The sequence below is a fragment of the Carlito syrichta genome, unplaced genomic scaffold, assembly GCF_000164805.1.
Source record: "Carlito syrichta isolate Samal-C Ts95f unplaced genomic scaffold, Tarsius_syrichta-2.0.1 Scaffold306137, whole genome shotgun sequence".
In the NCBI taxonomy this organism is placed as follows: domain Eukaryota; kingdom Metazoa; phylum Chordata; class Mammalia; order Primates; family Tarsiidae; genus Carlito; species Carlito syrichta.
This window is the reverse complement of record NW_007250233.1, coordinates 157,336-182,162: the sequence shown is the minus strand read 5'-3', so window position 1 is coordinate 182,162 and position 24,827 is coordinate 157,336. Positions and strand designations below refer to the sequence as shown.

The 24,827-nt window shown below is 49.9% G+C and overlaps 1 protein-coding gene across 1 annotated transcript in view; it reads left to right on the top strand.

Annotated features, from left to right (window-relative positions):
* Positions 1-24,827, top strand: part of LOC103265253 (copine-4) — a 414,012-nt gene that overhangs the window by 249,190 nt on the left and 139,995 nt on the right. The gene's annotated exons all lie outside the window — the stretch shown is intronic.

Below are 24,827 nucleotides of genomic sequence, written 5' to 3'. Positions count from 1 at the left end.
CTCCCCTCCACTCCTTCCTTTCAGTGGACCAGCGTTACCGGCCCATCTGCGCGTCACCCGTCCAAGTAGAAGGTGCTGGTGGCTTCACATCGAGCCCTTACGTTTCCGTGGGAAATTGTGGCTGCGTCCATTTGTTGCTTCCACATGCCCACTGGAGGAGAAACATGTCCAGGGTGCTGACACTGTCTGGAGCCCCCATGCAGATACCCTCTCACATGCGGCGTCTGGAAGATCCGCGGCCACGGTCAGCACAGCAGCGCCCCTGAGACTCGCGCCGGGGTTCCTCGTCAACAACAATGAACACCTGTGATGAAATGCGCTCCATCTGTTTTCAGCACACACGCAGGGAGTGCCTGATGCGTGCCGATGCCTTCTGGGCGTGGTGCAGGTGCGGGCCGGCACCCTCTTTCCTTGCCAGGCCCTCCTCTCCATCGCAGTGAGGGTGGTCAGTCCCCCCTTTCACTGTTCCGCCTGCAGGGGTCCGCTCTGCGGTGAGAGATTGCTAAGCCTCCTGGGACGTCGCAGCCACGCGGTTGGCTGCTGGCCCTCTGCTTGCAGGCGCTGAGCCGTGCTGGTGACAGCTCAGCAGCGGGCCAAAACCCTGCAAAAATCAGCTGCACTCCGTGTAAACCCGCGGACAAGAATGATTGCGTTTGTGCAGGTGTGTGCTGGGAGAAACAGTGAACGCTGGTACCAACCTCTAACCGTGTAGCTGGAATCTGGCACGGTGCCCAGAGCTCACAACGCCCTTCCCAGATGGTATCAGCCTACTCGGAACACAGACTGTGAATCGGTATGGATTCAGGACCAAAGCATTAAACAAACAAACAAAAAAACACAAAGCACTGTGCACATGCTCGTTCCTGACGTTCTAAGGCTCTGCCTGTTTCCACAACATCCATTTTCTGAGCATCTATTGTGTGGCAGACTCTACCAGACACCGAGAATGCCACTTTGAAGAAGCCACACGTGCTGCTTGTTTTCCCAGAGCTCAATGCAGAGGGGCAAAATTCCGCGAATGAACACGTATGAATAAGGAATTATATCGAGGTGAAGACTGTGGTGGTCATCGGACATTGCTTGTAGCCACTTCTTTTATAAACCGATTTTCACATGTTCTTGTTTGGTCAGTAAAGTGAAATATCCACCTTCTGAAAAGACAGGCGATCTCTCAGAGTTTTCAGGCAGACAACCCCCGCATGTGGCTTTTGAGTGGCGTGAGGTTATCCGCCATTCATACACAGGAGTCCGCGTCATGATACGTCGCAGGGTAGGGCAGCCAGGGAGGCTTCCCCAGAGGAGAACCTCTGGTGACAAGAACACAGCATGAGCAGGTCCCGAGGAGGTGGCCTGCAGGCCTGAGGGGCAGGTGGCTGAAGCAATGGGCGGAGGAGCCTGCCCTCGGGAGCGACGCCAACTGGCCTCCAGAAGCGTGTCCCCGTCTCAGGGTCTCCGGGGCTCCCTCCGGGCGTCAGACCGCGAGCGTGGGATGCACGAGGAGCCGCTCAACGCTGCCTGCCCCGGGACCACAGCCTCACCCAGCAGTCGCCTGCCCATGCCACCCTCTGGGTCCAGCGGTGGGCGCCTTCGACGCCTGGGAGCCACCCTTTAAGGCCCCATCCCTTTTACTGTGCCAACAGGCACCAGAGAAACACCAGCAGGCTCCAGGTATCCTGAGCGGGGCCCCTTCCTGCCAGCCCCACATCTTGGCCGAGAGCTCTCCGCAGCTCCACCACCTGCGTGATTGCGGCAGAGGGAAGCTCCAGGTGCCTTTGAGAGGGGGCTGTCGCCACACCCCCACCAGCCGGGAAGAGCGGCTGGGGACCTTGCGTCCCTCCCCCTCCAGTCGTAAGCTCTCACTGGACACGGTGACGGGAGGGGGTGTCCATCCCCTAGTTGACGCTTTAAAAGAGGGGGTGCTTGACTTCTGCATGCACACCCAGCTTTAGGCAGCTTCAGGGAAAGCCCATCGTCGTCCTCCCGCCCCTGCAGCCTGCGAGCACAGAGAGTCCACCATGGCCTGGAGACACTCTGGGGGAGCCGGAGCGCAGAATGCATTCTGGGCTGTGGAAAGATGCAAACATGGCCCAGGCGTGTGGAAACGGAGCGGTCACGAAAGGCTGAGGTCCCGGCTTTGTCTCTGAGGCAATCGCGTCCCAGGTGGGGTACATTCGCCAGGAGCGTGGGGGCCTGCACCCAGAGCAGCTCGACTCAGGACAAACGGAAGCTTGACTTTGGCCCTGCTGGGCAAGGAGTGTAGGCGAGAGGAAAGCACACGCTTCGCCTTATGTGATTCCAGTTGTTTGACTTTCAAGGGGGCTACTTCAAAGGCAGAGCAGACGAATAATTATCCACGGTTTAGCCCAAAATCCAGGAGGGGGGACGCTCTTTTCTCCACTCGCAGCTGCTGTGTAAGTTCTAGGACCAGCAAGACTGGCCTTCAGGAAAGAAGAGAGGAGGAAGCGAGACAGACTGGAGGCGGAGGCTTCTGGACGGGCCACTGTGGCTGCCCCGGGCTCTCTCTTAGCCGTCCCAGGCCACTTGCTTACAGTGGGACTTTATCCCCGCCGTGGCCTGGGGTCTCGTCTCAGGGAGTCATTTCCCTCTGGGCATCAAAATGCACACCTGAGCTCCTTCCTAGCTTACGAGAGAGAGCTCAGCTCCTCCTTGTCAGTGCAGACCAGCCAGCTGCTGGCCACCTTGTCTACAGAGGGACCGTTAGGCACGGCACAGCGACATCTCCCCGCAAGCATGCGCCCTCCTTTGCCGACGGCCATGTCTCACGGTTTGTCAGGGAAAGAGGCCCGGCACCTGGGCTTCTTTCGCGTCTTCCCACAGCCCTCAGGGAAGCAAGCAGCCATGTTCCCCTGTGGTTGCCTGTGTAGCAGGCTGGCTTTGAACCCCACGCCGTGCCTGAGCATGCCCTGAAGACGTACATCCCAGAGAGGCTCATCAAGGGAAATAGGCATCTCGCCTGGCATTGGGGAACCCAACCCACAGCCCTGGAATTCCCGTGGGCAAGAGAACGCACCGGCAGACGAACCCAAGCTTGGGTGGGATCCAGGCTTGTGGACGTTTGACGGAAATCTATATCCTCCTGCGATTATAACATCACTCAGGACAATGCCTTGTTCTGCCTGGTCCTCAGGGCTACGGGACACTCAGAACATCTTCTACTAGCATGTGCAAGAGGCCAAGCACTTAGGATTTTCCTTGAACAAACAAACCACCCTGAGAGGGCAGGAGGCAGCCTTCCTCTGAACTGTGGGCTCATCTGGGTCTGTCTCTTCCCAGGCCTTGTTCGGGGTTCGTGTTCACTCTGGCTGCTCTGCAGAAAAGTGGGGCATTGGATTCATGGTGCAGGGGATTAGAGGGAGGTAAGATCATCTGTGACAGCAGAAGGAACGTAATTCCATTTTCCCCAGGTCTTTCGGGAGCTGATCAGGGAGCCCTTCTCATCCGGTCTGCAGGGAGGTTGTGCAGCGCTCGTCCCTCTAAACCCTTCTGGCTCAAGCAGTTCTGCACAGTGTTAGCCAAACTCCAGCCAGTCCAAGGTCCTCTACGCGCCCCAGTTTCTTAAAATCGAGCCTCTATTTGATGCCAGATCAGCACTGGGTGGAGAAGAAAGCCATTTGCCCAAGGATTCCGATTCCATTTCCGTCCCACAGTGGAGTCACTCTGGGGTTCCATTTCTGAGAGGACGCTTCCAGGTCTCTGCAGTGTCCTGCATGGCTGCCTCGTGGTCTGTCCTCACGGCCCCCTCCCCTCTCAGCACAAGAATGGGAACCCCTGGGCTCTGCAGGGCCTTTCTTCCTGGCATCCTAGGGGACCTGCACAAGCCGCCGAAATGTGGACCCATTCTGGAACGAATCCTGCAAACACTGCTGCGGACCAGTTCTTGGTTTTCCGCAGGAATGTGTGAGCAAGAGAGGACAGGAGCTTCCAATGCATCAAAAGTCTTCAAGCCCAGGCATAAGAGAAAGTCTCAGGCCCCTCTTCCAATGGCATTTGGACCCCAGATTCCCAAGCCAGTAGCTTCATCAAACCACCTCATTTTCCCTCTAGGCTTCTCTTCTCTGCACTGCTTGGAAAAATGCAGTGGCAAGACACCAGAAAAGCCTGAGACCTGGAGAGTTTGCAGCTGGATGCCTGGCCTCCGGAAAATATACGAGAATGTCAGATGCTCAGTCTTCAGACAAAACGAGAAGGTGTCAGGTGGTTGGTCTCCAGACTGAATGAGAGGGTGTCGGAAGCTCCGTCTCCAGACAGAATAAGAGGCTGCTGGATGCCCAGTCTCCAAACAGAATGAGAGAGTGACAGATATCTGGTGTCCAGATAGAATGAGAGCTTGTTGGAGGCTTGGTCTCCAGATAGAATGAGAGCCCGTGGAATGCTTAGTGCCCTGATAGAATGAGAGGGTGTCAGGGACTGGGTCCCCAGATAGAGCGAGAGGGTGCCGGACACTGGGTGGCCAGATGGAATGAGAGGATGTTGGACATTTGGTCTCCAGACAGAATGAGAGGATGGCAGACACTTGGTCTCCGGATTAAATGAAAGGGTGTCAGGGGCCTGGTCTTCAGAGAGAATGAGAAGGTGTTGGGCGCTCAGTCTCCAGACAGAATGAGAGCTTGTCAAACATTTGGTCTCCAGATAGAATGAGAGCCTGTCGAATACCTGGTGTCCAGATAGAGTGAGAGGGTGTCAGGGACTGGGTCCCTAGACAGAACGAGAGGGTGTTGGACATTGGGTGTCCAGATGGAATGAGAGGGTGTCGGATGCCTGGTTTTTAGATAGAATGAGAGGGTGTCAGACTTGGTCTCCTGATGGAATGAGAGGGTGTCGGAGGCTTGGTCTCCAGATGGAATGAGAGGGTGTCGAACGTTTGATCTGCAGACGGAATGAGAGGGCATCAGACACCAGGTCTCCAGACAGAATAAGAAGGTGCCAGATGCCAGGTCTCCAGATGGAATGAGAGGGTGTTGGATGCCTGGTCTTCAGATAAAAATGAGAGAGTGTTGGATGCCTAGTCTCCAGATAGAATGAGAGGGTGTTGGACGCCTGGTCTCCAAACAGAATGAGATGGTGTCAGATGCCTGGTTTCCAGATAGAACGAGAGTGTCGAGGATCTGGTCTCCAGATAAAATGAGAAGGTGTCAGACACTTGGTGTCCAGATAGAATAAGAGGGTGTCGGATGCCCGGTCTCCAGAAGGAGTGAGAGGGTGTCGGATGTCTGGTCTCCAGATAGAATAAGAGGGTGTTGGAAGCCTGGTCTCCAGGTGGAATGAGAGGGTGTCCAACATTTTGTCTCCAAATAGAATGAGAGCATGTCTGCTCTGTTCAGGAAGGTCTTGACATTCTGGATGCAAACAGTCTAGGGCTTTTCCTAACACACACACATGCACAATCTGAGGGTGGGTGTTTGGGCCAGGGTACTTAGGGAATGTCGAGGAAATCTTTCTGGCTCAAAGCTATCCTTTTGGTAGGCAGATGTGACCTGAAGCTGTTGTTTGGAAGAAACATTCACTGAGGCAGCAGAGGGAGGAATCGTGGTGGTGACTGGTGTTTCCTTTCAAGTGGGCAAAGGGCACTGCCGCCTGCCCACCTCCCTGCCGGAGCCACGCCAGGCTGAAGGCAGCCAGCCAGGCTGTTGGTACGGAGAACGCCACTCTTGGGTCCAGAGGGGGCAGCCCTTCTGGATGGAGCCCGTCCTGCTCTTGAACGGTGGAACGGGTTTGCTCCAGTTCTTCTTGCAGGACCAGCTCTAAGCAGACATCTCCATGTGGTTTGCCACTCTGGGAGGGAGGGTACGTCAAGTGTGATGGCCCGCTTCCCGATACCTAAGCAGAGCCCACGTGAACACCCCATACATGCACACACACTCACATGCACACAATGCACGCCTTCACACACATGCACTTATGTGCACACACATGCACACATGTACACACATGCGTGTGCACATGTACGCACACACATGCATGCACACACGCACACACGGTGAATGCCCCTGCAGACTCTGCTGTGATGCTTCTGCTGTGGTTTTTGCACCACATGCACGCACAGCCCAGCCGCAGCAGCACATCCGGCCGCCCTCCCGTGCTCGGCCCACTGCCATGCCCACCCCGTGTCAGGCCCGTTTGTTTGCCACTGGTCCTGGGTCCGAGCAGCCCTGCTCACGCTGGGAGTTGTGGGCGCATTTGCAGCTTTCAGGGCAAAACAAGGAGCCGCGGCCAGTGGGCTCTCGGGTGCTCCAGCCGCCCAGTCCTCCCAGTTGCGAGCATGGGAGGATGAACACCGTCCTGGCTGTGCTGCGCTGGGTGTGCCAGACCCCACGGGCATCCACACGTATCCTGGTGCCACGGGGTCTGAGTGTCGGTGAGTGGAGGCAGCATCTCCAACTTGGTGCTCCCAGCATGTGTCCTCACGGTTCTTCTCCGCTCCCCTCCCGGTGACGTGGCCGCCCTCTCCCACGTCGTGGGCTTTGCTCAGCTTCCTCCCATCAACACAGATCTCTCTCTCCTTCCATGTCTTCCCCTGTCCCCTGATCTGAGAGAATCTCCAAAGACCACCAGAAAGCCTGTCGGCCAGGCAAAGCGAGTCAGGCTGATGTGGTAAAGGTGAACACCCCATGCCAGAGCCTTTGGGGCGTCACAGGTGGGGGTGGGGAGGGGAGCACCTCCGAGAGGCATCGGGGTCCATGGGAGCTCTCAGGGGGCAGCTCTCACGAGGCAGGGCAGTTGAACACATGGTCTCCATGACGGTGACTGGGACCAGAGGTGAGCAAAGAGACCATTTCAGAGGCGCCTAGCGCCCCAGACCACTGCTGTCAGCATGATCGACCTGTTAGCAGTTGGATCTCTGTGATCGGCTACACGTTTTCCTTCTATGAACGTGTTCTCCTCTTTGAAATAAAGCAGGGCCACGCTGTTGAAGCTATTCTGTAACCCGCTTTCTGTGTCCTCACTCAGCGCATGTCCCAGGAAATGCATCCTGCGCCGGGAGAGGGGGGAGTTAGGGTGGGGGTGGGGAGGGTGCGTTGTACTCACCGAGCACTGTGTCCCCGTTGTGAGGCCACCAGTGGGGGTGGGGCCCCCGGGGCGGGGCCTGCGGCTGGTGCAGGCGGCTGGTGCAGGCGCCTGTCGATGTCAGGTCGGCCGGCGAGTGGCCCGGGGACTTTAGCATCTATAAAGTCCCTGTGGCTCCGTCTACTCAACTGTTAAATGTAAATCACAGTAGCCATGCCTCATAGGGCTGTTGTGGAGATTAAATGAATTAAACCTTGTAGCCCCTGTGTAGCCCAGCACATAGACTGCACCATGTGTTTGCTAAAGACAGTCTTGGAGGTATCATAACTATTTACTCAAACCCATATTGACATTTCTGCCGCTTCCGTTTTTCTTCCATCATGGAACATTTGACCATTTCTTGAGACAAACTCTTAAATATGAACCTGCTGGATTGAAGAGCACGTGCCCAGTGAAGGCTCTCATTGCATGTTGCTAAAGTTTCCTCCAAGACCGTGTCCACACACGGCACAGGAGAGTGCTGCTTCTTCATGATGTCCCCAGCCAACTTCCTCCAGGTCCTTGGCCGGCCTGAGACCCACAACGCCTGGGAGGGGAGGCTGGCCCGACTGGAAAGCCAGAGGCACAGTTTCGTGCGACCTTCCTGTCCAGCCGTCACCATCTCCTCACCAGCCGGCTGAGGACTTCTTGACACCAGGAATGCTGGCCTCTCAGGCGCTGTTTTGCAGCAGGGAATCATGGCTGGTCCTATGGTGATCAGAGTCATCATGGACTTGAGATAATGACAGTGAGGGGTCCCCAGAGAGAAATGGGAAGACTCAGAGAAGCTGCCACTGGAAAGGATCTGGGCACACAGGCACGTGGGGGCCCGTGGGAGAGTGCACGGGGGGCCCTGAAGGTGTCCGCAGACCCAGGCCTCCCAAGGAAGCTGCAAGTGCGGCGCCACAGGTGTGTCATCCCATGTCAAGGCAGTCGCTAAATCTCACACGCTGTGTATTGCTGGTCCAGGCTGAAGGGGACAAACTCCTTGGGTGAGAGGATCGAGCCCCACTGCTTTGTCACCTCCCAGACGGAGCCACACCCGGGCCTTCAGGGGGAATGCACGCCACCGTCTGGGCCATGCTGGGTGCCATGTCCCGGGCAGAAGAGGTTGTTTGATTTTTCTAAAAGAAATCTTGTTGTGGCATATATGTGTGTGTGTGTGTGTGTGTGTGTGTGTGTGTGTGTGTATTCTGCCCTGCCCCCTTCCCCATGGGACTCTGAGTGAGGTTGGTTGGCGAGTTCTGGGTGTGTGTGGCTTTTTTCCTGTCTTTATATGTACAAGCTTTCATTGTAATATCAGCAAGACCATAATAAACCTTTGCTGTTGTAACTTGGTCAAGGAAAAAGTCACGCACAAAGTCAGGGGCCACGGGTGTTCCTTCACGTTCTCACTGCGCTCTCCTGCAGAAAGCGAGGGAACTGTCCTTGTCCTATCTCGACTTCAAGGGTGGTCACTGAGGTCTTAGCTAATATTGTTCCGTCGTCAGCTGTCTCCATCTGGTTAACCCCTTTAGGTCACGTGCCTGTCCAGGAACTCAACAATTCCTGAAACAGAAGCTTAGAGCAGCATCTCATCACACTGCCCCTCTTAAGGAGCTCTGGAAAAAAGCTCGGGAGGGAGGTTGAAACTCTGGGTCCACACACGGCAGCCAGACAGGCTCTCGCTGGTGTGAGCCGCTCACCTGTCATCTGCAGTGTTCAAAGCAAGTCATATTCACACCTATTTATTATTCCGGAAACAAAGGCTTAGAAAACCATGTGTGTTCTAAGGTCAGTGAGTGTCGGGACAGAAACAGAAGCCAGCACTCACATACACAGAGCACCAGCAATGGACTAGACAAGTGGGCATGGGACTGGTAATTGACCCTCGACTCACAACACGGAGAAAAGCACATGTCCTGACCTGGCAGATCATGAACGATGTCACTGGGCACACGAGGACCAAAGGCTGTCTCCAAGGGCGTCACAGCACCTGAGCGTCTTGGATCTGCTGGTTGGCACGGTGGCTCTTAAGAAGGAGACACAAAGTGCCCTGTTTTCCAGCCTGCGTGGCACGGTCCTTCCTCCTGCACACACACACCCATGCTGGTTTTGTTTGGTTTTCTTTCTTTTGAGTTGGAGTCTCACTTGTTACCCAGGCTGGAGTGCAGTGGCACGCTCACAGCCACCGCAGCCTCAACCTACTGGACTCAGGCGATCCTTCCGCCTCAGCCTTCCGAGTAGCCGGATCTACAGGCATGCACTACCTTGCACAGCTAATTTTTTGTAGAGATGAGGTCTCACCATGTTGCCCAGGCTGGTCTCAAGCCTGCGGGCTCAGGCAGTCCTCTTACCTCGGCCTCCCAAAGTGCTGGGATGACAGGCTTGAGCCACCGCACCCAGCCTTGTTTTGTTTTAACAGTCTCTTGCCAGCGAATGTTTCAAGAAACCTGGCCCCAGGCAGGGCTCTCCAGGCCACCCCGCCAACACTGACCTTGGCACGGAGCATTGCCGTGTGGTCTTGAAGAGAGGCCTCACAGTATGACAGACATGGCTGTACACAGGCTAGGACCTGCTTTCTCTTCTAGTTTCTTTTTTTTCCTACGTATTGTTCATTGTTCAATCTCAACATGAGTAGTCAACACAAGCAGCGTCTTGTGTGTCCTCAGCCAGACATCCTGGAAAGCCGACCCTCAGCTAGGAAGTTAGCTGTCGCAGACAATGGTCCGCCTCTGGCCTGACCAGGCGTGGCTCGGCATTGCAGGGCATGGCTCTTGGCCTCGCCCGGGCTCTGGCATGTGGTCACTGCACGGCTTTACATCAGATCAAGACAGTGTGTGTGTTGCCTTGACTCCGTGGTGGAGACCCTCTGTCAGCTCGAAGCACAGTAGTAGTTAAATGCATGTAACTGCAGGGCGCTCCCTCCCATGGACCCCCCAGTGCCCCCGTCTGGCTGGAAGCAGAAGTCCAAGTTCTCAGGCAGTCTGCATTCTCACAGGATCCAGGTGGCCTGGAGTCACCGCCTGCTCTCTCTTCCGACCATCCCCTGCTCCCTCCCCTGTGCTGCCCACCTCACCGGCCTCTGGTTGACCCCACAGGGCCGTGGAATGCTGCTCCCTCAGCTGGGTGCTTTTCTGAGAGTACCTGCCCCCCCCGGGCCATTTCTCAGAAGCCACTTCTGTGGTGGTGATCTGTCCCTTGGTCCCCAACGGCCTCAAATATCACGGGTTTATCACTGTTACAGCGTATGATTCTGTGGGTCAGGGAACGAGACAGAACAGAGAGGGCAGCTCTCCTCTGGGCCCGAGGTCTGGGCCTCAACTGGAGTGACTTGAGGGTAGAAACGACAGCCGCTCAGGGGCTGGGTCTCCCCGTGTCTCTGTCTCTCTCTCACAGTGTGGCACCCACAAAGTAGTGAAACACCTTGCGTGGCAGCTCAGAGCTCCAAGAGACCAGCACGAAGCGGCCAGGCCGGCAACGATTCATGGCATAATTTCTGCCAGACACAGATTCAAGGCTAAGGGTGTAGCAGCGAGATCCCTTCTTTAGTGGGAAACGCATCAGGGAACTTGAGCTCCCTTTCGCCCACGGCCTGTCTCGGTGAGGCCTTCCCTGTCTATCCTATTTAAAGTTGCAAACCGGATGCATCCTGTGCGCGGCCCTTGCTTTGTTTTCTTCTGTAATAATATGATCACTTGGCACATCTTCTATATGAAACATCCAGCCTGCTGACTTTGTCTCCCATTCAGGTATAAAGTCTGTGAATGGAGGGCTTTTTCTCTTACACTCACGGTTGTCCCTGCAGAACCAAAAAGAAGTGTGGCACCAGGAGACACGCCATAAACAGACACTGAAAGAATGAGTGAGCAAATGCATAACGCTGGGTAGGTCAGCCACCATGACCCTCAGACTCTGCACCTGCAAAGTGGGACTAAAACTGCCGTCACTCTAGGGCTTTTTCAAGGATTGGGTGAGATCAGGTGTATAAGATCTCATGGGCAAACGAGTAGTGGCTCTTAATTTGAGCGGCCACCAGGTGCACTTAAATAGATTTCAGAAATGTCATAAAACAGATTCAGACGTTGTCTTCTCAGGACCCCTTAATACTCTGACCTGTGGAGAGAGAAGACGGGGACTTCTAGTTCACCATGGCTGCCTTGCCTGGGATACGTGGCCTTCACTACCGCATGAGGATTTGAAGGAAGGGGCAGGAGCCATGCAATTTTTAACTGGGAATTTTTTTTTTTGAAGTGAACATCAGAGTTGCTAGAAAGACCCTTAGTAAAGCAAGCGTCGTGGTGGGTCACTATCTACCCCCCGAGCAGGGAGGCCTCCTTGGAGTGCCATCACCTGCCCCTAACGGACTGGCCATAAACAGTAACCCAGACATCCATCCCACTCAGAGGGGCCTCCCCATGGGTGTGCGTGGGTGTGAAGCTCTCCTCTCGGTTGGAGAGAGATGCTTTTCTGAGAACCGTCCCGACGTCCTGCCTGCTGCCATGTCCACCTCTGCTTCTGCACCTCTGTCCTCACGGCCTGTGGAGAGTTAGCCAGGGCATCCCTGTGGGTGGACGAGCCTGGGGTCCCACGAGAGGCACGTGAGAAGCGGCACCAGCACGGACTCCTGAGGAGCCGGCTGCTGGGTGTCAGTGAGCGTGGCCCACACGTTCCATGGCCTGTGGTTCTCCGGCGCCTCCCGTGCCCCGCCAACTGATAAGCGTTCCCAGACGCAGACTTTCTGCAACTCTCTGCTGCTGTGACCTCCACTGTCTGTCCTGGAGTACCCATGTGTCGTTCCAGGCGAGGTGCCCAGACTTTTCATGCATTTTCATTTTCAAACTTCCCTTTTCCAAAAGTGCTTTGTGACTTTGGTAACATGATTAAAAATGGGAGCAGGGCTGGGCGTGGCGGTGGGGGCCTGTGGTCGCAGTTAGCCGGGAGGCTGAGGTGGAAGGCTTACTTGAGGCCAGGTGCTGGAGACCGGCATGGGCTATGTAGCAAAACCCCATCTCTACAAAAAGTTTAAAAAGTGAACTGGGCATGGTGGCATGTGTCTGTGCCCAGCTACTCAGGAGGCTGAGGCGGGGCAGGAGTCTGAGGCCACAGTGAGCTACGATTGTGCCACCACACTCCAGCCTGGATGACAGAGGGAGACCCTATGTCTTTAAAAAAACTAGGGTGAGGAAAGGCGGTGTCAGAAGCTGTTCCGTTTCTTCTGCTCTCCCTCTGTCCCTGTCTTCTCTGACCTGACTGCTTTTTCATTCGGGAGGAAAAATACATCTCAGCCCAAGTCTCAGGCGGCGTGGTTCTGTGCTCGCTCAGGCCTGAAGGTTTGGTTCCACTCAAAATGAACTCCTCCCGGCGTCTTCTCAAGGAAGACAGGGTGTTCTTAATCCACCGCCAAGAAATCGTCTCCTTGAATCTTCTCCTGCCTGGGCCAAGCTCTCCTCCCCCACCTCCCCCGCCATCTCTCCGACCCCGTCACCACCCAGACACGAGAACGGACAGGATCGGTCATCTCGCTCTGTGAGGAAGGGCTGCTGTTCGGTTACGTTGCCAAAACGCCCTTTAAGAACAAGAGCGGTCACATATTCAAGTTTTCCTGGGAGCAAAGTATCTGGTTGCTTATGGGATGAAAATGAGAACTTCCAAAGCTTTGCTACTGAAGTCGTCCTCAAAAACAAGATCGTTAGTTTCATCTCATGAAATACATCGAGGGACAAGTACCCTGGCCTTGAGGGTGACTCGGATACTTGGGAGAAGAAAATGGGGAAAAGGCCAAGGTTTCCGCCACATCTGGAGCTAAGATGACCACCGAGTGTGGACACACATCACCAGGGGACCCGGCTTTGACTAGCACATGGGAGCCAGCGACAGCCTTTTATTTTAACACACAGGCTACTTTCAAGAAAGAGGCCAGGTTCAAAGGCCAAACCTGCAGCGCAATAGTCACGCCTCTGAGATCAGCCATAAGCCTTCCCTGAGCCTCTTCTTCATCTGCAGAGTGGCAGGAGGGATGCCCACTTCGCCAGACGCCCTGCGGATCAAGCTAAAGACACCTAACTTCAAGTCTCAAAAAATGTCAGTTCTCCTTCCCCTCACAGTTCAGACTGACTCCTACACTCACAACTCGGCAGGCCTCCGTCATGCATTTTATTTCAATAAAGCTGTCCTTAAGTGACAGCTGTGGTGGCAGTTTCAGTGTTGATGGAATCGGCTCCTTTCTCCCTACTGTTTTGGATTCGGGGGTATGTGTGCACGCGTGTACCCGGGCGTACTGTGTAGTGGCAGGGACTGGGCGCTGGAGACCCATTTCCCAGATGGTAAGCACTGTGCCCACCAGGTTACTTCTGAGCACTAACCCCACTCCCCGCCCCCTCCCGTGCCAGTGTCCCCGTGTCTTCTATTTCCGTCTTTACGACCACTTAGGACCCATTTATAAGTGAGAACACTTGGGGGGTGGTTTTCTGGGTTAGTTCACTTAAGGGTGATGATTCTAGCTCCACCTATGTTGCTGTAAAGGACGTTTCCGTTCTTTTTTTGTGACTGTGTAGTATTTCACAGTGTATATACACCACGCTTTCTTTATCTAGTCAGTTGTTGGCAGGCACTTAGGCTGGTTCCGTGATTTTGCCATTGGGAACCGTGTTTCAATGAGCATACAAGTGCAGTTATCTTTTTTTTAGATAATGTTTTCTTTTCCTTTGGGTATGCCCCTAGGAGTGGGATTTCTGGATCAAAGGGTAGTTCTATTTTTGGTTCTTTGAGAACTCTCCAGACCGTTTTCCATAGAGGTTGAACTAGTTTACATTCCGCCAGCAGTGGGGGAGTCTTCCCTTTTCTCTGCAACTGTGCCAGCTTCTGCTGTTCTTTGACTTTCTAATAGTGGCCACTCTGACTGGTGTAAGATGACATGAGATGTGGTTTTAATTTGCATTTCTCTGACGATTAGTGATGTTGAGCATTTCCTAAATATGTTTGTTGACCACGTGTGTGTCTTCATTTGGGAAATGTCTATTCATGTCTCTTGCCCACTTATTGATGAGGTTGTTTTTTTCATGTTGAGTTGTTTAAGTTCCTTATAGACTCTGTATATCAGTTCTTTGAGGAATAAGTATTTTCTCCCATTCTTTTTTTTTTTTTTTTGAGTTGGAGTCTCACTCTGTCACCCAGACTGGAGTGCAGTGGCCGCTCCTGGCCCCCGCAACCTCGACCTGCTGGGCTCCGGCGATCCTTCCGCCTCAGCCTTCCGAGTAGCTGGAACTACAGGCACGCGCTACCACACTCGGCTAATTTTTTATTTATTGTGGAGATGAGGTCTCGCCAAGTTGCCTAGGCGGGTCTCGAACCCGCAGGCTCAGGTAATTCACTCATCTCGGCCTCCCAAAGCGCGGGGTGACAGGCTGAGCTACTGAGCCCGGCTGTTTCTCCCATTCTATACTTTCCTGTTCACTCTGTTGATTATTTCTTTTGCTGTGCAGAAGCTTTTTAGTTCACTTAAGTCCCAGTTGTCTATTTTTGTTTTTGTCACATTTGTCTTTGCGGTCTTCTTCATGAATTCTTTGCCTAGGCTGATGCCAGAAAGAGTTTTTCCTAGGTTTTCTCCCAGGACTTCTATAGTTTTAGGTCTTGCATTTAAGTCTTTCATCCGTCTTGAGTCAATTTTTGCATATGGTGACACATAGAGGTCCGGTTTTATTCTTCTGCATATGGCCGGCCAATTTTGACTCTTAAAAAAAAGTCAGACCCACTCAGCTGGCACTCTGACCAAGTGCATCGTCACTGTAGCCGGATTCTGAGATAAGTGGGCATCAGCGCAGGTCACAGTGGCAGGGCACCTTCTCTGTCTGGAGGAAACACGACTTTGGAAGTGGTGAAGCTCTCTGGAGTGGATCCCATGTGGGGGAATGCCTGCTTACTTCATAACACAGCCTTCTGGCCCCTACAGCACTTAGGGCACGTTAGAGCTCTGTCTTGAGAATAGCTTGTGAGCGGCCTTGTCGGCTTATTTGTAAGAGGAATAGTGCCGAAATTTTCTCATTTCTCATTAATGCTCATCAATGCCTTAAAGGACTTCCCTGGAGATAAGTTTTAAAGAACCGAGGAACTTTCTTTAAGCGGTTGTGCACTTTTCTATTCATTACCCTACCAACAGCACAGCGGTTGACGTCGCCTGATAAATAAGCCGCGTGGGTCCTTGAGTGTGGTTTCATGCTTCTCTCCCCCACCACCCTCTTTGTTCTTACAGGATGACTTCTTTGGGATCTGGCCCAACTTCCCTCTTGCTTGGGCTGAGAGTGCCAGTCCCTTTGCTCGCTTGGGTGGCAGGGGAGGGACAGCTGGCACCGCCCGCAGATGAGCACTGGGGCCTCCCTATCGCAAACTGGAGCCGGGCTTTCGGTAACCTCGGCTCCCCCGCAGTAAACGGGAAGACGGAAGAAGGCTCGCGATCTTGAAAACCCGGGCTTTTAGTGACACGCTCCTTGAACTCGGCTGGCCTGAGACTGAGGACTCTGGTGAGGGCTCAGCTTGGGAGCCTGTTGCGGGACATCACACCTGCCTTGATACGCAAGCGGTAGCTTCCGCCTGTGGCTCTAGAACCACCCGGGGGTCCCTGGGTCGTGCCAGTCTCGGAGGCGTGTTAGTGTCCCTCCGGCCTGTTGGCCCAGGGGCCCAAGCTGAGACGACGACATCTGATCCTGCTCTGTTCCTTCTTCCTTGTGTGGTTCCCTCCACCTTCTGGCCCCCACCTGACAAGGACTGGCTGGATTCCCACTGGTCTCCCAACCCGCTAGACTCGGGGTCAGGCTTCCGGCCCTGGGCCTCCCACTCAGGCCTCACTATTGAATTGCTGCACCCCTGAGAACAGCCTTTGGTGGCCCTGTGCCAAGCAGGTCCCCCCAAGGGCTGGCTGTCCCCACCGGGGCCGTGCCCTCAAGCCCTCTCCTGGCCAAAGCTGGCCACTGAGGCAGACCTTTGGCTTCTGCATTCCATCTTCCCATCCTGAGCAGAGCGTGGATGAATGATCATGCGGCACTTTGGAATGACCGGGGGCGGCAAAGGAACAGGAGCTCGGCCCTGTCTTGGTCTGCTCAGATTCTGGCTCTGGAGGAGAGAGCTTCCCTGAGTGGGCTCCTTCGTGGCACAGTGGAGACGGAGGTTTAGCCTCCATGAGGTGACAGGGAAGCCTGAGCTCAGAATGGCAAGGGTTCTTGAGGAACGCCTGCCTTCTCTCAGCGTCGGAAGAGGGGGCACTGAGCAGGGGAAGTATGTGGCTGTTCATTTTGATTTCACATCTTAGCCCTCGTCGACATTTGGGGGCCTTGTCATCAAGACTCTATCAATACTTCTTGTGCTGGGCAAGAGAGACTCAAGTGTTTTAAACTCCGAAGCTTTTCCTCATCTTGTTACCCACTGTCTCTTTCGCGACTCTGGTTAAACCCAACACAACAGCTGGTGCGAGCCTTGGCTGCAGTCTTGGTGGGTGGGAACCACTGGGTTGGGAGGGCCTGGATAAGGGCCTTGGCATTCTCTCCCCAGCGGACGGGCTCTGGGGAAGCCCACGGTCAAGAGTCCTCTTCCGTGTGCCAGGGAGGTCTTGTATTTCAAAATTGTTGGGAGAGTCTCTCTAAAAACTGCTTCGGAATCCTAGCAAGCCTGGAAGTCTCCAGAATATGAATGCCCAATGCAATGGAATAGATAAAGCCTAATGTGATTTATTTAATGATCTTATCATAAGGTAGACGGGTGGTCTTTGTATTTAACAAATCCCACTACAAAACATACAAAGGAAGTCCTCAGCACCAGAATGTGCAAATCCTGACGAGATCTGATGCCTGGCTTCTGAATATGAAGACACTTGTCACACTTATGGTGTCTCCTAGCAAAACAGCTCTCTGATTTATGGCTTCTGAAAGCCAAGTGTAGCAGTAATTGATTTGTAGTTGTTTTGTATTGTCTCATCCTTGTGGGTTCTCATAGAGGCAGTGGATGGAACACCAAGTAACTTCTTGGGGCAAACACAAGTCAAGTGGGTGGCAGCTCCTTTTAGAACTTAGTTGCTTTGTTTGTTTGCTTGCTTTACCCACAAGGGGAGAGTTCCATGCCGTTAAGCCGTGGTCTGTCCCACGGAGCTGTGTTCACCGCAGCTGTAGCCGCTGCCCCCTCCCGGACAGAGGTTTGGGCCGCCTCTTGTCTTTAGCCGGCAGCTTAGCTTGTGTCATCCTGAGCGAGTGACACACAGGACGCTTGGTGGCTCTGTTATTTTCTTCTAACGTATCTAGGATAAATACATACCTGACTACCATTTATTAGGTAATTGGGTTCAAACAACTGAACAAGTCATTCAAAGAACAATACACAACATTTCAGGGAAAGAATCTTGCTCTTTGATGACTAGCAGTAAAGCAGTATTGGGGTTTGCGCCCCGAGCACTGCAAAACTTCCCCACCCTGGAAGCTTTGGGGACCCACTGCCCTCATCTCCTGCCCCCATGTGAGCGACCACCAAAATCTCGTTTCAGAGACATGGTGACATGGAAAGGAACGCAGTAGAGTGGCCTAGCATTGAAGACATAAACCTCTTCCGGCCAGCATTTTGCAAGACATCCAACAAATACCAAGCATCTCGGTATTTTTCCAGAAAATGTCTGGTGTTGCCCCAGAGTTCACTGGGGGCTCTTGGTGCCCCCAGTGTGGAGCCAGGGTCTGTGGCAGCATGGAGCAGGTGCACCGGCTAACACAGGTCAGCTGCTGGCCCCTCAGTGTATGTTGACTAACTAAAATCACCCTCATACAAAGACTGAGAATCTATTCCAACACTAAGGGGGCTTGCTGAGAGACAGCATGCCGCTATTTGGCGGGTGACGTAAGGTATCTTTTAGCTTCTGAACTTTTGTCAAATACACAGCACACACACGCACGTCACCTTATTTATGTAAATGCGTCCGCGCGGGTTTGCCACCGCCTTCTAAGAGAGCGGCGCTTCTCTCGTGCTTTCTGCAGTGTTCCACCCTCTTCTTCCTCTCTTTCCACGTCTGTTCTCACGCACGTGTGAGCGACCCGGAGTAGAAGCTCTCTGGTTTTTCTCCTTGCCCGTGTGATCCCATGCAGACGCTGACACCACAACACGGACGCGGGTCACCGATGTACGTGATGAGGACACACCACGTGTCACTTCTTCTGTCTTGCTTTTTTACATAAAAATGCCTTGTGAAAACCTCTGCAAGTCCGTTGATACCCCTCATTCATTCTTTCGCACAGCCGTGCAGTGTCCCATGGGGCCATGGTGCCCCACGCGCTCGCCCTCCCACTGTCCCGTCACGCTTTCCCACCAGGACTCTGCCCATGGGTGCTCCTCGGGCCTCCCGCCTGGTTGGCACAGAAGCAGAACTGCCGTCCATGTCTTGGCTCGTACCTTACAAGCCAGGGTTTTGTTTCTAAGGGATAATTCTGAGGTACAGAATCCCCAGGCTGAAGGAAACATTTGCGGTTTTAACAATTTTTAAACAGCCATTGCCGATAGTTCCACGTTCCCATCAGGGACGCTGCATGAGCTTTGATGCATTATCCCAAGCAGAGGAGATGCTGTCACCCGTCTGAGTTTTAACCCGGCGGATGGAGAGCCACGGAGCTATGTGGCCATTTCACCCTGCGCTTCCTTGAGCACCAGTGGTTTGAGCATTCTACAATGCGTTGGCCACTTGGATTTTCATTTTTGTGAATTATCTATGTCCTTTACCCAGTTTTCTGCTGGGTTGCTTGCCTTTCTCTTACCAACTTGCGACATTTGATTAGACATTATGGGCACTAACTTTTTGTATCTGAATTGTCCTGTGTCTGATTTTCTTCTAAATCTATCATTTGTCAATTGACTTTTTTTGACCATATAATATTGTGCTATGAAAGTTTTCAACCACACATAAATGTAAAAAGTGATCTCCATTGACCTCCCACAAACCCGGTGCCCACCGTCACCCATGATCCACATTTTGCCAGAATGTCATTGCACAGTGTTATGAATTTAGGGAAAAGACTAGATGGGTAAGCTCTGGATTATATTTACAGAATTGTTATTGCTTCTTGCTTCTTGAATTATATGGTAAACGTTGGTTTTCTTTCCAAATTTGCCTGTGTTTATGCTGACTTTCTTTATGAGTTTTTTTGTCATACAAATATTTTATTGTTTGATATAGCCAAATATGCTTGTTTTTAAAAACCTCCCAATTTCTGGACTCCATTAAGAATGATTCCTTTCCCCCTAATTTATACAAGTAGTTACAGAGGTTTTCTTGAAATATTTTTATTGTTTTACTTATTCACCACAGTTCAGAATTTAGTCTCTCTATACATGCTTTTTAACATGGAGTAAGGCAGGATCTAATTTTACTTTTTTCTTAAGTTGTAAGACAAGATTTATTGCATAGTTCATTTCTTTCCACTGAAATTGATTTTTATCATGAATAAATTCTCATAAATACTAGCAGCATTTTCTGAAATTTCTATTCTGGGATCTTTTTGTTTATTTCAATACCAAGGCCATGTTTATTTGACCAAAATTAGTTTGTAATATGTTCTAATATGTGGAAAAGAACATTTCTCCTCACTGGTATTTTCTTTTCATGATTTTTTGGGGGTAGACACAGGCGTTTCTTCTTTTATAAATATGTTATGATTACTTTGACAATTTCTCCAAAACCCATTGAGATTCTTTTTAGAATGGCACTAAATTAATATACTGGTTTTGAAGAAATGCTCATATCACGACATAAAATTCTGCCATTACAAATCATGGTATGATTTGTACATATCTTGTTCTTTCAGCTGATTATATATCTTTCTTTACTTAGATATTGTATCTTTCATGTTAAAATTAGCTGCAAGAGTGGACTTCTCCTCCTGAGAAGTCTGAATAGACATACTCCTCCCTGTTCCTCCCACTCAGTACAGGAAAAAACCCTGGATGTTAAATATAAAACGAGCATGAGAAAAGTCAGAAAGACAAAGCAGACTAGCTAGGGACCTTGAGACCCCAAAGATGGCATGGGGTGAGCTCCCTTTATTTTTCCTTTTGTTTTTTGCTTCATATATCCCAGACCAAAGAAGCCAACAGCCTGGAAACACCAAAGTGTGAAGATAGAAAAACCAGAACAAAGCTTGCGCTCCCGGCCCAAAAGACCAACAAAAAGCAGCCAAGCAAGACAGAAAAATTTTGGACAATAACCACTTTGCCATAGTCAAACACCAGAGAAAAATATTGTGACCCTGTGCCTGCCTGGGCTAGCAATGGTCAGGGGGGCAGCATAGACGTCTACCCTCTTAGGGACTATAACACCCCCTCCAGGGTGGTGTCAGAGAATGCTAAGTTGGGAGATTCCATCTCCATTGGTTGGTATAAGCTCTCCAACCTGCAGTGAAACTGAAGCCCACGTGGTACGTGTGGTCTCTCATGTGGTAACAAGGCATCCTTCCTTTCCCCCTGGGTTGGTGTTAGAGGAGGCCAAGTGCAAAGTTGGGGCTTTAGCCATCGCCCGGTGGTAGTAAGGCCCCTTCACCATCATGTCAGTGGAGCCTGTGAGGAGACAGAACTCCTATCCCTACCCAACAATGACAAGGAGCCCCCGGCTTTGGCTGTCAGTGGAGGCCACGTCGGGAATGTGGACTTCTTCCTCCACCTAACGGTAATGAGGCAGCGCTTCTGCTTTCCCTCCCAGGGTAGTGTCAGAAGACAAACGGCAACAGCTAAAACACCAGATTTAAATAAGATCCAGAGTCTCATAACATGATGCAAAAAAATCCAGATTTCACTTTTTATACAAAAGCCCAGAAGATCTCACACCAAAGGAGAAAAGATGATTGATGGATGCTGACATCAAGATGATAGAGATGTTAAAATTATCTGCAAATATTGTAAAGCAGCCATTGTTAAAATGCTTCAAACAGCAATAATAAGCACACTTAAAGCAAATTTTAAAAAAGGAAAGCTTCAGCAAAGAAATAGAAAATATAAAGAAGAACCAAATAGAAATTTTAGAACTAAAAGTAGAACAAATGGGATCAAAAGCTCAATGGATAGGGTCAACAGCAGAATGGAAGAGGCAGAGGAAAGAATCAGTAAATTGGAAGACAGAACAATAAAAATTACCCAATCTTGTCAACAGATAAAAATAAACTTAAAAAATCAATAATGTTTCAGGAAGCTGTGGGAATTATAACAAAAATAAATGGAATAGTCACACTGCCATAGTCCAAGAAGAAATAAGGCAGAACTGAAAAAATATTTGAGGAATAATGGCAGAAGTCTGTTAAAATTTGGCAGGACATAAACCCACAGATTCAAGAAGGTGAGTGGACGTCAAGTAGGATAAATCCATGAAATCTATGCCAAGATACATTACAATTGATCTTCTGAAAACTAAGGAAAAAGAAAAAACCTGGAAGCAGATGGAGAAAATGGCTCTTTTTCTAGAAAACAATTTGAATGGCATTAGATTTCTCATCAAAAGACAGAAAAGAGAAGGAAGTGGCATACTATTTTTTGAGTTCTGAAAGAGATGAATTGTTAGCCCAGAATCCTATACCTGGTGAAAACATTCCTCGGGAATGAAGGGGGAACCAAGACATTTTTAGATAAGGAAAAACTAAGTTAATTTGTCACCAGCAGACTACTCTAAAAGAATGGCTAGAGAGAGTTCTTTAAGTAGAAAGAAAACGGTAGAAGAAAGAAACTTGGTGCATCAGGAAGGAAGAAATAGTACATCAAGCAAAAATTTAAAAATACAGTAGACATTTCTTCTCATCTTTAATTCTATATTATGTTTGACAGTTGAGGAAAAAATTATAATACTGCCTGATGTAATTCTTGAGTGCATGTAGAGGAAATATTAAAGACAAGTCTATTATAAACAGAGATGGCAAAGGGACATAGAGGGAAATAAAGTTTCTATTATGTTACTTGGTTTGGTAAAATAATTATACCAATGGATTCTGATGAGCTATGTTTATACATAATATCTACAGCAACCACCAAAAATACTATTCAAAGAGATGCACTGAAAAAAGACACATAAATCAAAATGGAATTCTAAGTAACCCACAGGAGGGCAGGAAAAAGAGAACAGAGAATAATCGGAAGCAAAAAATGACAGGTTCAAATTGTAACAAATCAATAATTACAGCAAGTGTAAATGATTTATGTATACCAATTGAAAGCCACAGATGGACAAACTGGGCTAGTAAATTCGACCCCATTTTATACTGTCTGTAAGAAACTTGCTCCAAGTATAACAACATAGGTGGGTGCTATGGTTCCACATCCCACATGTTGGAAACTTAATCCCTAAATGCATATGTTGGTCAGAGTTGGGCCCTTAGGGAGATCATTAGGATGCAGTGGGGTCATTAGGATGGGGCTCTATCATGGGGCTAGTGGCTTTGCAAGAAGAGAAAGAAAGACTTCAGTGTGATTGCTCTGTCTCACCATGTGAGGCCTCCTGCAATGTCATGTCACAGTAGGAAGGCCCTTACCAGACATTGGTGCTGTGGCCTTGGACTTCACAGCCCAGAACTGTGAACTAAATACACAGTCATAAATGGCCCAGCTGTAGGTGTTTTGTTATAACAACAGAAAATGGACTAAGACAATTGGTTAAAAGCAAGAGGATTAAAAAAGAGATATCATGCACATATTAATAAAAGAGAAGCAGATGTGCCCACAGTAATATCAGATAAGGGAAACTTCACAGCAAAGAAAGTTATCAAAAAGAAGGAGCACAATAGTATGAGTTGATAGGTGCACATGAAACAAAAGTGCTTTGAGTGTCAATAAACAAAATCAGAAAGAGAAGAGATAAGGAATACAAAAGTTCACAAAGGAAACTGGAGACTTCAACATTCTTTTCTCAACAACCATTGGAACAACTAGACAGAAAATCAACAAGGATGAAGAAATCCACAATGTCACCAAGAAACAGGATCCAATGGTCATGCTGTACTCTACACCAATCAGTAAAATTCACATTCTTGGCCAGTGCTGTGGAATGTCCATGGGGCATATGTTAAAATAAGCCATCCTGGTCTACAAAGCAAACTTCAACACGTTTAAAATAGTTAAAATAATATCAAGTGAGTTCTCTAGCCACAATAGAACCAAACTAGAAATCAATACCAGAAAGATCACAGACTCATCTTTACAATAAATCAAAAAATTAGCCGAGTGTGGTAGAGTGTGTCTGTAGTTCTAGCTGCTTGGGGGAAGGATCACCTGAGCCCAGCAGGTCAAGGTTGCGGTGGCTGTGTGCATGCCACTGCACTTCAGCCTGGGCAACGGAGTAAGACTCTGACTCAAAAAAAAAAAAAAAGAGAAATTTTGCATCTATATCATGTCAGACATTGGTCTGATTTTTGTTTTTATTCTTTGTTTTTGTTTTTCTTTTAGCTTTTTTTGTTCTGGCTTTGGTATCAAAATTATACAAGGTTTATAAAATGAATTGAGAAATATTCCTACCTCTTTACTTTTTAGCAGAGATTGTGTAGATTGAGATTATTTCTGCTTTAAACATTTGGTAAATTTCCTGGTGAAACTACCTGATATTGGAGCTCTCCTTTTTGGGAGGTTTAAAATACAAATTTAATATCCTTAATAGGTACAGAGCTAGTTAAATTATCCATTTCATTTTGAGGTAATTATTGCAGTTTGTGTTTTTGAGAAAGTAACCATTTTGTCTAAACTTTTCACTTATGCATGTAACATTGTTTGCATTATCACTTTATTATCCTTTTGATGTCTGTGGATTGAGTAGTGACATCCCTGTCTCATTCCTAATTTCGATAAATTATGCCTTCTCTCTCTTGTGTTTGTCACTCTGGGGTTTGTCTGTTTTATTAATGGTTTCAAAGAAACAGGTTTTTGCTTTTCTCTGTTTTCTTTGCAGTTCTTTGACTTTCTCTGTTTTTAATTGTGTTTATTTCTGCTCTTATCTTAACTATCGTCCCTTTTCTTCTTGCTCTGCACTTACTTTGCTTTGACTTCCCTAGGATCTTGAGACAAGAGCTTAAGTTATTGATTTGATGTTTTTCCGATTCTAGTATATGCATTTGGTGTATGCATTTCCCATTCAGAGCTTCTTTAACGGCATGCCACAAAGTTTGATGTTGCATTTTCATTTTCGTTCAGTTCAATTTATTTTGTTGTTGTTGAGTTGGAATCTCACTCTTGTCACCCAGGCTGGAGGGCAGGGGCACGCTCACGGCCGCCACAGCCTCCACCTGCTGGGCTCAGGGGATCCTTCCACCTCAGCCTTCCAAGTAGCTGGACTACAGGCACGTACCACCATGCCCAGCTAATTTTTTGATTTATTGCAAAGAAGAGGTCTCACCAAGTTGCCGGGCTGGTCTGGAACCCATGGGCTCAGGCAATCCTCTCACCTCAGCTTCTCAAAGTACTGGGATTATAGACGTGAGCCACCACGCTCAGCTGATGCAAAAATTCTTAACATTAGCAAATAGAATTTAGCATTATATCACAAAAATTTTATGCCATGATCAAGCTGGGTTTATTCCAGGGAATGAGGTTGACTTAAAAGTCAAAAATCAATCAATCCCTCACATTGCGGTAGTATAGTAATTTGTCATATGAATAGGCTAAAGAAGAAAAATCACATGATCATACTGAAATCAAAGAAAATGTTTGACAAAATTTAATACCCAGCCATGACACAGCAAAAACTCAGGCAATCAGGGAAGAGGAACACTTTCTCAGCTTGATCAAGAGCATCAGCAAAA